We start from the raw sequence: 13395 nt of genomic DNA, 5'->3' as shown, positions 1-13395 counted from the left end.
GTACCAAAATAAATACGATGACATTGTTCTCAAGGTAAATGGATGGAACCAGAAAGAATCATACTAAGGAAACCCAGACCCAGGGTGACAAACACTGCATGTTTTCTCATCGGAGGCCCCTAGATCCAAATTTTCAGATGTGAGCACATATCCTAGAACAAATGCAGATAGATGTTTTAAGAGGCCAGCCTAGGCTTATATTGTCTCACAATAATGCCTGCTTTCTATTTCACCCAGAAAAATCTGCCCTTCGGGGATTTTTTTTTTTGGTAAACACTTTGGGGGGGTATCAAATATTTGCCTCATCTTACCCCCACCAGCACATGCATACTTACCTTTTAAAAGGGAGGTGGATGCGTAAGTATTATGGATGGATATGGATGGTTAAGGAGAATCTAATTCATACTTCTCTGTTCTACTTTACATTTGGTAGCTCATAACATTTTATTTGGAAAGGGAGGAAATTCCCACTATTAGGAAGCAATACAGGGTCTGGAGAGACGGCTCAACAGTTAAGAGCACTGACTGCTCTCCCAGAGAACCTGGGTTCAATTCCCAGTACCCACACTGCAGCTTACAACTGTCTTTAATTCTAGTTCCAGGGAACCTGACACCCTCACACAGAAATACACACAGACAAAACACTAACACACATAAAAATTAACTGATTTTTTAAATGAGGTTTTTAAAAGGAAGCAATACTAAAGCCAAATATAATATGTACAAATGTAGCTTTTAAATTGGTTAGTAACCACTGCCACCTATAACTGCTGCTTACCATCCCTTCATTTCAGGCACTCCCCTGAGCAGGACTAAGGATTTCTTGTCCATCAAGTACATATTAGCAACTCATTAAACAAAACAAAATTATACATGTCAGGTAGTAGTGGTACAGGCCTTTAATTCCAGCACTCAGGAGGCAGAGTTAGGCCATCTCAAAGAAAAAAAAAATCAAGTGATGGAGGAAGGTCATTGGCTAATAAAGAAACTGCCTTGGCCCATTTTATTGGTTAGAACATAGGTAGGTGGAGTAAACAGAACAGAATGCTGAGAGGAAGAGAAAGTGAGCTCAGACTCCACAGCTCTCCTCTCAGGAGCAGACGCCTCAGAGAGACGCCATGCTCCCCGCTCCCGGGAAGACACACTCGATGAAGCAAGCTGCCAGGTGAATCTTTCCCGGTAAGACCGGTGCTCACAGATTATTAGAGATGGGTTGATCGGGATGTGAGAATTAGCCTGTAAGGGCTAGAGCTAAAGGGCCAAGCAGTGTTTAAATGAATACAGTTTCCGTGTAATTATTTCAGGTAAAGCTAGCTGTGCGGGCGGCCGGGTGCCGGGTGCTGGGGACGCAGCCCTGCCCCCCTTATTACAACAATCAAGCCTTGAGGATTTAATCAAAGCTGCAAGTGCGGACGTGTTTGTGATGTTGGGCACAACTGCCAAGAGACTTAGTGATCACAACTTTATTAATTACCACAAATTTTCTTTCTCTTTTGGTTAAAAGTCTTATCCTATTCTAATTTCTCCAATATTCATGTGCATGGCTTTTCAGAACACATATTTTGGGGCTGACAGGACAGCAAGATGGGTAAAGGCATCTATCTACCACCAAGTCTGACAACCTGGTTCAGTCTCTTACGCCCACATAACAGGAAAGAGAATTCCCAAGTTGTTCTCTGACTTCTTGTGCACATACACTAACACCCACACATTAAAAACGAATCATCATCCAACAAGCCATTTAAGAACCCAGACAATGATGTTACTGTCCTGAATTGAATCAAGCATTGAATCAATTTTCATTAAATGTAATGATAATGATTTGGAAAATCTAGCTTTTCTGTTTTGCTCCATTTACATCAAAGGAGCAACTCTAAAAATCCAGACAGTGCCAGAAAACATCAGTTCTCCCAGTATTTTGCTTTGTTTTGACTGATATATATCAGAAACAATTGGTGGAAAATGCAGTTTTCTTGACATCATATGCCTTGGAAGGTGCTGAAGAATAGGAAACGAGAAGAGCAAGGAAACTGCACTGACAGACTTACAGACAGCTGGAGAAAAGCACTCACATGTTCTAATCTACCGTCAAATACATGCTGGCCACTGTTGTAACAGAAACAACCAAAGAAAACAAATGCATACTCAGCATCAAATTACTTCTTTAATACTAATACTAAAGAAAGCTTTTCTAACAGTCACCAGGGCAGAGGTGGTTCTGTGGCTGAAACACAAAACTCTTGAACGCCACATACTTTTAAGATCTGTCCTCTATCAGAGAACATAGAATCTTACAAACAGTGCTAAACACATTCAAAGAGCAAGTTTTTACAACCAAGGCACAGAACGCTGTAATACATCATCTCACTAACACTAAAATTTTATAAAAATAAGGGCGTGAAAGTGTTAAAGTATTTTCAATCCTTTGTGGTGAGCTGAAAAACTACCACAAAAGCTTCTACTTTTATACAAAAGTTTTCAGGGTAATCTTTCACAACACACTTCAAAAAGTCATTGAAATTACAGATGAATTATATATTCTTCTATAAAAAGTTAAATTGCTCTAAATTTACTGAGTTTGCCTCACTATAACAACAGTATCCTGGTGAATACTTTTAGTGAGAGGTCTAAGTAAGGACAACAGAAAATGACAAAAAAACAATTTTTAATGTTTTGAAAAGTACTGCTATAGAGGAAATATTTTGACAAGGGGTGTCTGGAAATGTCACCAGGAATATGTGAGTACTGCTGAGTAACATGTTCTGCATCTTGGGATGAATAAACTATGTTAACTTGCATGCTTAAAATCTTTAAACTATATTCTGGGGTTGGAAAGATGGCCCAGCATCTGAGAGCACTAACTGTTCTTCCAGAGGACCGGGGTTCAATTCCCATTACCCACATGGCAGCTTACAGCTGTCTGTAGCTCCTGTTCCAGGGATCTGGTGCCCTCATACAGATATAAGTGCAGGCAAAACACCAATGTATATGAAATAAAATTAAAATTAAAAAAGCAATCTTTAAACTATATGCTAAACCAGCTACAACTAAAAGCAGCTGCATTATTTTTGCTAGTTTACTTTGTCGCATCACTGTTGCTGCTTACTGTTAGGTGCATGTACATGAACTACTGAAAAACAGTTTTAGAAGAACTAAGTTCCACCTTTATATAGTAATGCCCTCTTTATCTCTGAAGGGAGTGTTCTGCTGTGCACAGTGCCTAATGTTAGTAAAGTCCCTCTAGTCTGTTACAGAGCATACACACGTACAAAGATACCTTGCCCTTGAGGGCAAGGGCACCAACTAGCTCCTTGTGGTGACAGAGGCAGTGCAACTGAGTGGATTAAAATACAAAATTGTATTATTAAAATACAAACATGCAGCTAATTTAGTTCATTTTTAAAATCTACCCTCTATCACCAGAGAAAGCAGAGGCTTACTAAGTCTCAACAACCACAAAAAAAGTTATTAGTTGGTGAACAGAATCAACAAATTTACTACCTGGTGTGTTGTGTGCCCTTCTGTTATGGAATGTTATTCTAACTATGTAAAGGTTTACATTTGTTTCTGCTGCTTTTGTTACCCATGCAATGACCTGTTACATTTGTTTGATTAAATAAAATTAACCTGGGGTCAGGAGGCTGAGTCAGCAACTAACAGACAGGAGGAACTAAGTGTAGAGAGGGTTGTTTAGTGGGAAACAGGAACAAGGAGAGGTTAGCTACTGCGCTAGCAGGATTTCACCTCAACCTTTGAATCCTGATCTACAGAAGGATAGAGATTTAGATAAAGTTTCCTTTAGAGGCCAGATGTCTCTGCTGTAAGGTACTATTACATCCTTCTGGGGTCTTTGATGGCATTAAAAGACTAAATAGTTAGCTTTAGTTTTCCTTAGTTATGACAGAAAGTAAGTCAGTTATAAAACTTTGGAATCACTAAGATAGATGATGGAGTACTGTAGTAGGAGGCCACTTGTTCATCCCAGCCACCCAGAACCAAAATAACCACACAGAAACTATTTAAAAAAAAAATACTGCTTGGCCCATTAGCTCTAACTTCTTATTGGCTAACTCTTACATCTTAATTTAACCCATTTCTACTCATCTATGTATCGCCACATGGCTACGGCTTACCAGCTAAAGTTCTGGCGTCTGTCTCCGGCAGGGCTACATGAATTCTCTCTAACTCTGCCCTTTCCTCTCTGAGCATTCAGTTTAGTTTTCCCCACCTACCTAAGTTCTGCCCTGCCATAGGTCAAAAGCAGTTTCTTTATTCATTAATGGTAATCACAACATACAGAGGGGAATCCCATGTCACCTCCCCTTTCCTGTGTAAATAAAAAAGGAAGGTTTTAACTTTAACATAGTAAAATTACATATAACAAAACAGGTATCAAGCAAGAATTACAGTTCTTTTATCGTAACTAAGGAAAACTGTAACTATAAATTCTTCAACTATATCAAAGACTTCAGAAGGATATAATATTACCTAAGTAAACAGGAAACACATTGTAAGCAACTTCCAAGACTCTAGAATTGACAGAGACATCTCACTGCCTGGACAGTCACCCAAAGTTCTTCTGTACCGTTGGGGCATTCATCTCCAGCCTACAGGTCCATAGTATCTGGCAGAGTTTTCCATGAAGCAGGAAATTTCAAAGACAGTTCTGCTTATATCGGCAGTTTGTCAGTCACTTTCTTCTGTGCCCTGCAGAATGTCGTGCAGACTCTTTCATGAAGCAGGAACCCCGCAGGCCCTTTCTCACCTTTAGGCAAGTTCAGCAGTCATCTCTCTGTGGGTCCTGCATGTCCAGTTCATCAAGCAGTCCAGGCAAGAGCAGTTTCTTGCCCAAATGGCTAACCAACTTTAGAAGGAGCCTCTTCAATGCCCATCTTCCTCTTGAAGTAATTGGTGCTGCCAGGAGCAGATGTGTCTCATTGTCATGAAAAGTCCTAAATTCTTAAACATTTTAAATGCCATATTCTGAAGGTCTTTGAAAGTTTGAAGAATGTCTGTCCACCTGAAATACATCTCTGTGCATCTAGAAAATCTAACTAACATGACTATAAGCTTGACTATTATAGATAATTATCTATTAACCTATATTTCTTAATTATACATTACATTTCTAAAGAGCTGCACAAACACAATACCTTAATCAAGATCAGAAATACATATACACAGCATAACAAAACTGACCTTAAATCTGTATCAATAAACCAACCCATACCAATGAAAATCTCTATAGCAGAGTATTTTCTTTGAATTTGCTAAATACAAATGGATTGAATACTGTAAATGTAATTCTTACTTGAAAACTTTTTTTTTGTATACAGTTTTACTATGTTAAAGCTAAGACTTTTCATTTAAGTTAGACAAAAAGGGGGAAGTGTTGTAGAATATTAGTTTAAGATGTGTTACATTCATTTATGCTATGGAATATTTGTTAACAATGCAAAAATGTGTCACAATCTTTTTTTTTTTTTTGTGGATTTTTCGAGACAGGGTTTCTCTGTGGCTTTGGAGCCTGTCCTGGAACTAGCTCTTGTACACCAGGCTGGCCTCGAAATCAGAGATCCGCCTGCCTCTGCCTCCTGAGTGCTGGGATTAAAGGCGTGCACCACCACCACCCAGAGTGTCACATCCTTTTATGTTGCCTTGGTTTAACTTTGTAAAGCTGTATTACTTTGCCTGTCTAATACACCTGATTGGTCTAATAAAGTCCTGAATGGCCAACAGCTAGGCAGAAGAGAGAAACAGGCAGGGCTGGCATGCAGAGAAAATAAATAGGAGGAGAAATCTAAGAGAAGGGAGAAGAGGGAGGAGTGAGAAAAGGAGGAGAGGAGGACACTAAAGGCCAGCCACACAGTCAGCCATGGAGTAGGAAGAGAAGAAAGATATATAGACTAAAGAGAGGTAAAAAGCCCAGAGGCAAAACATAGTTAAAGAGAAATGGGATAATTTAAGTTAGAAAAGCTGGCTAGGAACAAGTCAAACTAAGGCCAGGCATTCATAAGTAATAGGTCTCTCTGTATTTATTTGGGAGCTCAGTGGCAGGCTTCCAAAGAACAAAGGGGAGAGGGACTACATCCTTCATTTGTATCTTTATAAAAAACAAAAAACGAAACAAAAACCAAACAAACAAAAAACAGAAACTATGACAGTCCAGCCAGGAGCAAAGTAAATTCAAGTGAGAACCTGATTTTCAAAATCACTGCAATGATATGAAGACAAACTTTAAAAACTGTAAAGTATTTTTTATTTAGTGAAAAAGATTGATACATTAGTAAAATCAAGTAATATTTTAAATGTTTATTTGGAAATATACCTTTCATTTTAAAACTTCTATTTTATGTATAATGCACTATATAAATAACAAAACATCTATTTTCAAATATTTTTAAAAATTCCTTCCTAACAGGTCACAAGATTCGGACTCTATACAAGGAGTAGGTGTTTCTCCTTGTTTCCCGGTTCTCCATAACCATTCTTCTTCATCCCTTTCTGAGAACTCAGCTTTGCATCAGATCACCTATGACTCACTACCATTTCTTAAGCTACCCGCAACCCCCCAAGGCTCTCTAATCTCAGTCTCTATAATGCCCTTGTGCATTGTTACACTGTCCAAGACTAATCTTATAATTAAACATTCATTCCCATGATAATATCACCAATAACCACAACACCTCCATAATTTCAATTTTAAATACTTTGTCTCTACTTTAAGCACCATCTTATCTTTCTAGTGTACTCTAATGCAGTGGTTCTCAACATGTAGGTAACAACTCCTTTGAGGGTTGAATGACCCTTTTACAAGGGTTGCATATTAGATATCCTGCATATCAGATACTTACATTATGATTTATAACAATAGCAAAATTACAATTATGAAGTAGCTACAAAAAATTTATAATTTTGGAGTCATCACAAAATGAGGAACTGTATTAAAGGGTCACAGCATTAGAAAGGTTGAAAAGCACGACTCTAAATGCCTCTCTTTTAGTCAGGGTTGTTACAGGGAGCGGGCCCCTTGTTCCAGTCGCTTGGTTATCCTACACGCAAAATAATCACACAGAAATTGTATTCATTAAAACACTGCTAGGCCATTAGCTCTAGCCTCCTATTGGCTGTGTTCACCATGAGGTCGTGGCTTACTGGGAAAGATTTAGCATGTCTGCCCTGGCATCTCCATGGTGGCTCTCTGACTCTTCCTCCCAGAATTCAGTTCTGTGTTCTCTGCCTACCTAAGTTCTGCCCTATCAGGCCAAGCAGTTTCTTTATTGATTAACCAATGAAAGCAACACATAAACAGAAGGACCTCCTACACCACAGGGTTTCTATTGATACCATGACAATGGCAATCCTGTAAGAAAACATTGGGGTGGCTTGCTTATAATTTTAGAGGTTCAGTCCATTATCATCATGGCCAGCAGACATGGTGCTGGCCACCTCTTGATCAGGCCACAGGAAATGACTGCAACACTGAGTAAACCTTATGCCAAAGAGTCCTCAAAGCCTGTCTCCACAGTAATACACTTCCTTCAACAAGTCGACAATTCCAATATTCCTTTGATTCAACAGCAACTTTTAATCCAGATTCTGTCTCTTCCTACTCTGCTTCATCCTCTTCCTTCCCATACTCTTCATAGAACGTAAACTCCACAGCCAATCATCACAATCACACCCTTCCACTTATGTCCCAGCTGGTCTCTCAATCCTACTATTCTGACTGACAACATTGATGGCCCAATTCTTTCTCTACTCAATTCTCATTCACATTCACTCATATATTTATTCTCTCTCTTTTGTTCCTTTCATTATTATTAAAATACATTACTCCTTCTATAGTAGAAAACAAAGGCTCTTGAAGCCACTTCCTACACAGCCCTTTATCTTTACAATAAAATTGTTTGAAAGAAATATTTACAGTAGCTGTCATTAGCTCTGGTGCTCCCATCAATTTAGGCCTCAATCTAATGAGTTCTACCCCCACCTACTACAATAACAGAACAGTTCAAGCTCATCAATGACCTACACACCATTCAGTGACCAGATCTGCTCACATCTGTGGTAGTCTCTGTGCAATTCTTGAGAATCTTTCTTCAGTTGGCTTTGATAAATACAAATGGTTTTCTAGTATCTTTCTCATTGTCCCATCTGTCTCCTTCATTGGCTTTTTCCTGTGCTGGCTTCATGCATTTTAAACCCACTTGCTCTATAGCATTCATTCTGTTTCATGTCTGCAAATGCCATCTGTGTGCTAATGGGTTCTAAATTCATTGTCTTTCCCATCAAAGAAAGAAAAAAAACCCTCAAATCCATGACAAGTCTCTCAAACAACATCCAAAGCTGTGTCCTATTTCTTCTCACTACAACCACATCTACTCAGTCTTACACATCTCAATGAATAGCAATCCCACCCTTCCCAATACTCAGACCATTTGGGTATCAAGCTGGACCTCTTCTCTCTTAAGTTCAAATTTAACACACACAAATCCTGCTAGCATGGCTTTCGAAGTGAATCCGGAGCCCCTCCAGTTGCACCATCCCTACAAGTCACCATTACTTTGCAAGCTTGAGTTCTTGTAAACACCCACTACCAGGCTTTTTTGTGGTCTTGCCTTCCCCTCCTCTAAGATTACTTAACAAAATGGCCAAGAATGCTTCTGTCACTCTGCTTGCTACTCAGAATATCCAATATCTTCCTACTTCAATGTGAGTAAAGCACAAACTCCCAGTTATGAACTAACTTATCTATTACTTTTACTCATTCTGTCGCAGCCACACTGACCTTTTTTTTTAATTTATTTATTTATTAAGGATTTCTGCCTCCTCCCCGCAACCGCCTCCCATTTCCCTCCTCCTCCCCCGATCAAGTCACCCTCCGTCATCTGCTCGAAGAGCAACCAGGGTTCCCTGACCTGTGGGAAGCCCAAGGACCGCCCACCTCTATCCAGGTCTCCTAAGGTGAGCATCCAAACTGCCTAGGCTCCCCCAAAGCCAGTAGGTGCAGTAGGATCAAAAACCCACTGCGATTGTTCTTGAGTTCTCAGTAGTCCTCATTGTCCTCTATGTTCAGCTAGTCCGGATTTATCCCATGCTTTTTCAGACCCAGGCCAGCTGGCCTTGGTGAGTTCCCGATAGAACATCCCCATTGTCTCAGTGTGTGGGTGCACCCCTCGCGGTCCTGAGTTCCTTGCTCGTGCTCCGTCTCCTTCTGCTCCTGATTTGGACCTTGAGATTTCTGTCCCGTGCTCCTCTGTCTCTGTCTCCTTTCATCGCCTGATGAAGGTTAATATTCATGAGGATGCCTATGTGTTTGTCTTTGGGTTCCCCTTCTTACTTAGCTTCTCTAGGAACATGCATTATAAGCCCAATGTCCTTTATTTATGGCTAGAAACCAAATATGAGTGAGTACATCCCATGTTCCTCTTTTTGGGTCTGGCTTACCTCACTCAGGATAGTGTTTTCTATTTCCATACATTTGTATGCAAAATTCAAGAAGTCCTTGTTTTTTACTGCTGAGTAATACTCTAATATGTATATATTCCATACTTTCTTCATCCATTCTTCCGTTGAAGGGCATCTAGGTTGTTTCCAGGTTCTGGCTATTACAAACAATGCTGCCATGAACATAGTTGAGCATATACTTTTGTTGTATGATAGGGCACACTGACCTTTTAAAAGTTTTAGAGTCACCAAGGGAGCCTCATGCATGAAGTGAATAAAACTGGAATAGATAGGTAGATGATAGATCAGCAACTAGGGGCTTATCAAGAAGGGATATGTGAGCAGCACCCATAGCCCTGTGTGGTTAAGAGACTGGCTCCATATGGAGAAACCAGACAAGTTAACCATAAAACAACAGGAGTCTACTTCACATCAGCAGCAGAAGTGCAAACACAGAAGAAGTGGCTGGAATAACGAACAGTACTGGAGTGAAACAGGGAGTGTCGATGTGAATTTGTGGATCTCAAGAGCTAAAGACAGACATGGAAATGTGAACCCAGTTGTTGTGCAGGCCTGCTTCCTCTCTCCCTCATTCTCTCTACTCTACACCCTGGATCTATACCCAGATCTTTTCCCTGGATTTGGCTATTTGAAGTAGAGGTTCTCAGCCTGTGGGTCACAACCCCTTTGGGGATTGAACAACCCTTACACAGTAGTCACCTAACACCATCCTGCATATCAGATATTTACAATGTGACTGATAACAGCATCAAAATTAAGGTTATGAAGTAGCAACAAAAAATAATTTTATGGCTAGGAGTCACCATAAGAACTGTATTAAAAGGTCACAGCGTTAAGAAGGTTGACAACCTCTGGTTTAAAAGGGTCTAGTTACAGAGATACTCCAACAGCCATGAGCCCATTTAACATTCATCTTGGCTTTGAAATACTACTCCCAACAAGGAGAAAGTCCTTAAGGAAATGGCTGATTCCAAGGCTGAAGCAAGAAAATGACAAGATGATTCCATGGTATCTTTTACCAAAAAGAAAAGTATAGCAGTCATAAAATGGCATTATCTACTCACACGCACTGTATACTTTTAAAGCCAATATAGTTATAGAAAATTAAGGGAATTTTGAGTGAGGAACACATAAGACCATTCTTATTATTTCTGCAAGCTTTCTGAGGCTTTAAAATTACTTGACGCTTTTTTCCCCCAAGACAGGGTTTCTCTGTGTAACAGCCCTAGTTGTCCTAAAACTCATGCTGTAGACCAAGTTGGCCTCGAACTCACAGAGATCCGCCTGCCTTTGACTCCAGAGTGCTGGGATTAAAGGTGTGTGCCACCATCACCTAGCTTACTTGAGGTATTTTTGAAGCTATGTTTTTAATTGAAATAAAATACCACTTTCCTCCCTTGGGCCCCTCCAGTTACCCGCCTCAAGCCTCTTCCATGTTCCCCCACACCGTTTCAGGTTTATAACAACATCATCATCATTATCATCATCACTATTATTATTGAGTGTATTTGTGTACAACTTGCTGTGTCTATTTTTGTTGCATATTTGCATATGGTTTCAGGGCTGACCACTTTGGATTGAAAACCAAAAGGGCGCTCATGCCTGGGAGAGGTTAACTGTCCTCCCAGTGGTTATCAGTTGCCTATAGTTCTTGTCTAGGGGTGGGGCCCCACAAAACCTTCTCCCTTCATGTTAACATGCTCACTGCAATTGTCACAGTTCTGGTCTTGTTTACACAGCCATTTTTGGAGAGACTGTTTCACAGCCGACGTCCTCATATTCTGGCTCTTAAGAATCATTCTGTTCCCTCTTCTATGCACAGTGACTGACGGTGACAATTCAAAGGGGGCATGAAGGCTAGCATGGGATGAATGGCCTCTAGTGGCAAATCTGGGCTCTGACCAGAGCTAGTTAGAAAGTAAGCAGTGGCAGATGTTCTAGTCTTACCCTACATGCTGCAGAAGCCAGTGTTTTATAATAGTAATGGAGCGTTACCCCCCCCCCCAGAATAAAATCTTACAGAAGAATACTAACTAATGAATGTACAGGAATAAATAAACTAGAAAACCGCCATCTGATAACAGCAAATTAAAAATTGGGAGAAATTTCAATAGATTCTAAAACTAGTGAGTAAAAGTAAAATAAAAATATGGTTTTTACATACTCCAAGTACCTCCTCACAAAGTAGCAGGGGCTAGAGAGAAGGCTCGGTATTCAGAGCATGTGCAGTTCTTGCAGAAGATAAGGGTTCTGTTCCCAACATCCACATGGCAGCTCACAACATACTCACTAATCACGAAAAAGAAAAACTGAGAGACAGCAGAGATTCTCTTTAAACAAGTGGTCAGCACTAACATCACCAATGATCACATCAAATACATAACCACCTAAAAGATTTGAAAACACAGCAACATTTCTGTGATATCAGCCAAAAATACCATCAGGTTCTAACCAACAGGAAACACTAGAAAACCCAAGTTCAGAGATAGCAAGTTGTAATCTTCAAAACTCTGGAGAGCAGCAAGGTCAAAAGAAAGGCTTATCAGGGCTGTTCCAGATGGAAAGACTTAGAAGGGCATGAAAATTAGATGAAATGCTTGATACTAGATCACCATCACTTTGAATCAATATTACTTGGACAATATTTGAAGGGGGTCTCTATGTAAAGGGTGTACAAAAGTTATTTTCAATTGTTTCAAAATAAAAGAAAGGCCTTTAAAGTGGGTTATGCCAGGCATGTTCTCGGCTCAGACTGTAGACAAGCTATTTCCCTCCAGAGGACTCACACTGTACTGTATTTCCCAGCCAGATCTCTACTTTTCAAGATTTTACTTTCTAAACTTTAAACACTGTGTCCTGGTCCTTCTTTCCCCTTACTTATATACCAACTACTATAATATGGCTCCCATATTATATAAAAAATAAACTGGCGGGAAGAGAATGTTGATGTTTTGGTCATTGCAACAATTCCAAGACTCAATTTCAGAGTTAAGCTGGGGTGGAAGGAATAAATAGTAACTCATATTCTTGGGATATAAAATTAACACTCAATCAAAAAATAGGTTCACTTTCTCAATAAAATGCAATGCACTATGAAACAGGTAACCTAACTCCACTGATGCTCTGGTATATCTTTTCTACAAAACTCTACAACAGGAATGAATGACCTAATAGTCTTGTTCCAAGGAGCTTAGTGAGTAAGCCTACTTCCATGCGAAAGCTAGTACTGAAGCCAGCTAACACAGAAAGAGAATACCAGCACCACATGAAATTCAGTATTAAAACACCAAATAAGGCTAGGCATAGTAGTGCATTCCAGCTACTAGAAGGGTGAGGGAAAAATTAATGAGTTCTTGAATCCAAATAAAGTTTTAAAAAGGGAACGGGGTATGATGGTACACCCTCTAATACCGGAAGGAGAGTCAAGAGGACTCAAAGCCAGCCTAGGCTACATAGAGAATTTCAAGGCTAGACTGGGCTACATGAAAGTATACTAAAAACAAACAAATGAGTTGTGCAGAGAATGCAGCTCTGCGGCTTGGCTGGCATGTATGAACCCCTGGGTTCAATTCCCAGCACTAAAAAAAAATAAAATAAAATAAACAAGAATTAATTACATCAGACTTGATTACAAAATACAAGTACATGCAGGTAGAAATTCCTCGACAGAAAACAGGATAACACAGAATTTGTTAGGGAATGAAAGTGGTGTGAACCAAGAGATATGTATAAATAAGGTTTATATATTTCATTATCATATTGCCTGGGAAAACTACCAAAGTTATAATTAAAATAACCACAATGGTTTCAATTAGTTTTAGTATTATAACTAAATAATCTATATTTAATGCAAGGGGAATCCAAAAATTCTACGGCTTCTATACACAAAGTAAAGCGTTCAAATCAGTAGCTTCATTTCACAAA

The 13395-nt window shown here is 39.6% G+C and overlaps 1 protein-coding gene across 1 annotated transcript in view; it reads right to left on the bottom strand.

Moving 5' to 3' along the window:
• The window catches only part of Rock2 (Rho associated coiled-coil containing protein kinase 2), a 107082-nt gene that overhangs the window by 69641 nt on the left and 24046 nt on the right, over positions 1-13395 (bottom strand). The gene's annotated exons all lie outside the window — the stretch shown is intronic.

This window comes from Microtus pennsylvanicus, chromosome 8, assembly GCF_037038515.1.
Source record: "Microtus pennsylvanicus isolate mMicPen1 chromosome 8, mMicPen1.hap1, whole genome shotgun sequence".
NCBI classification, from domain to species: domain Eukaryota; kingdom Metazoa; phylum Chordata; class Mammalia; order Rodentia; family Cricetidae; genus Microtus; species Microtus pennsylvanicus.
Note: the sequence above shows the minus strand (reverse complement) of the source record. Positions and strands in the feature narration are given on the sequence as shown.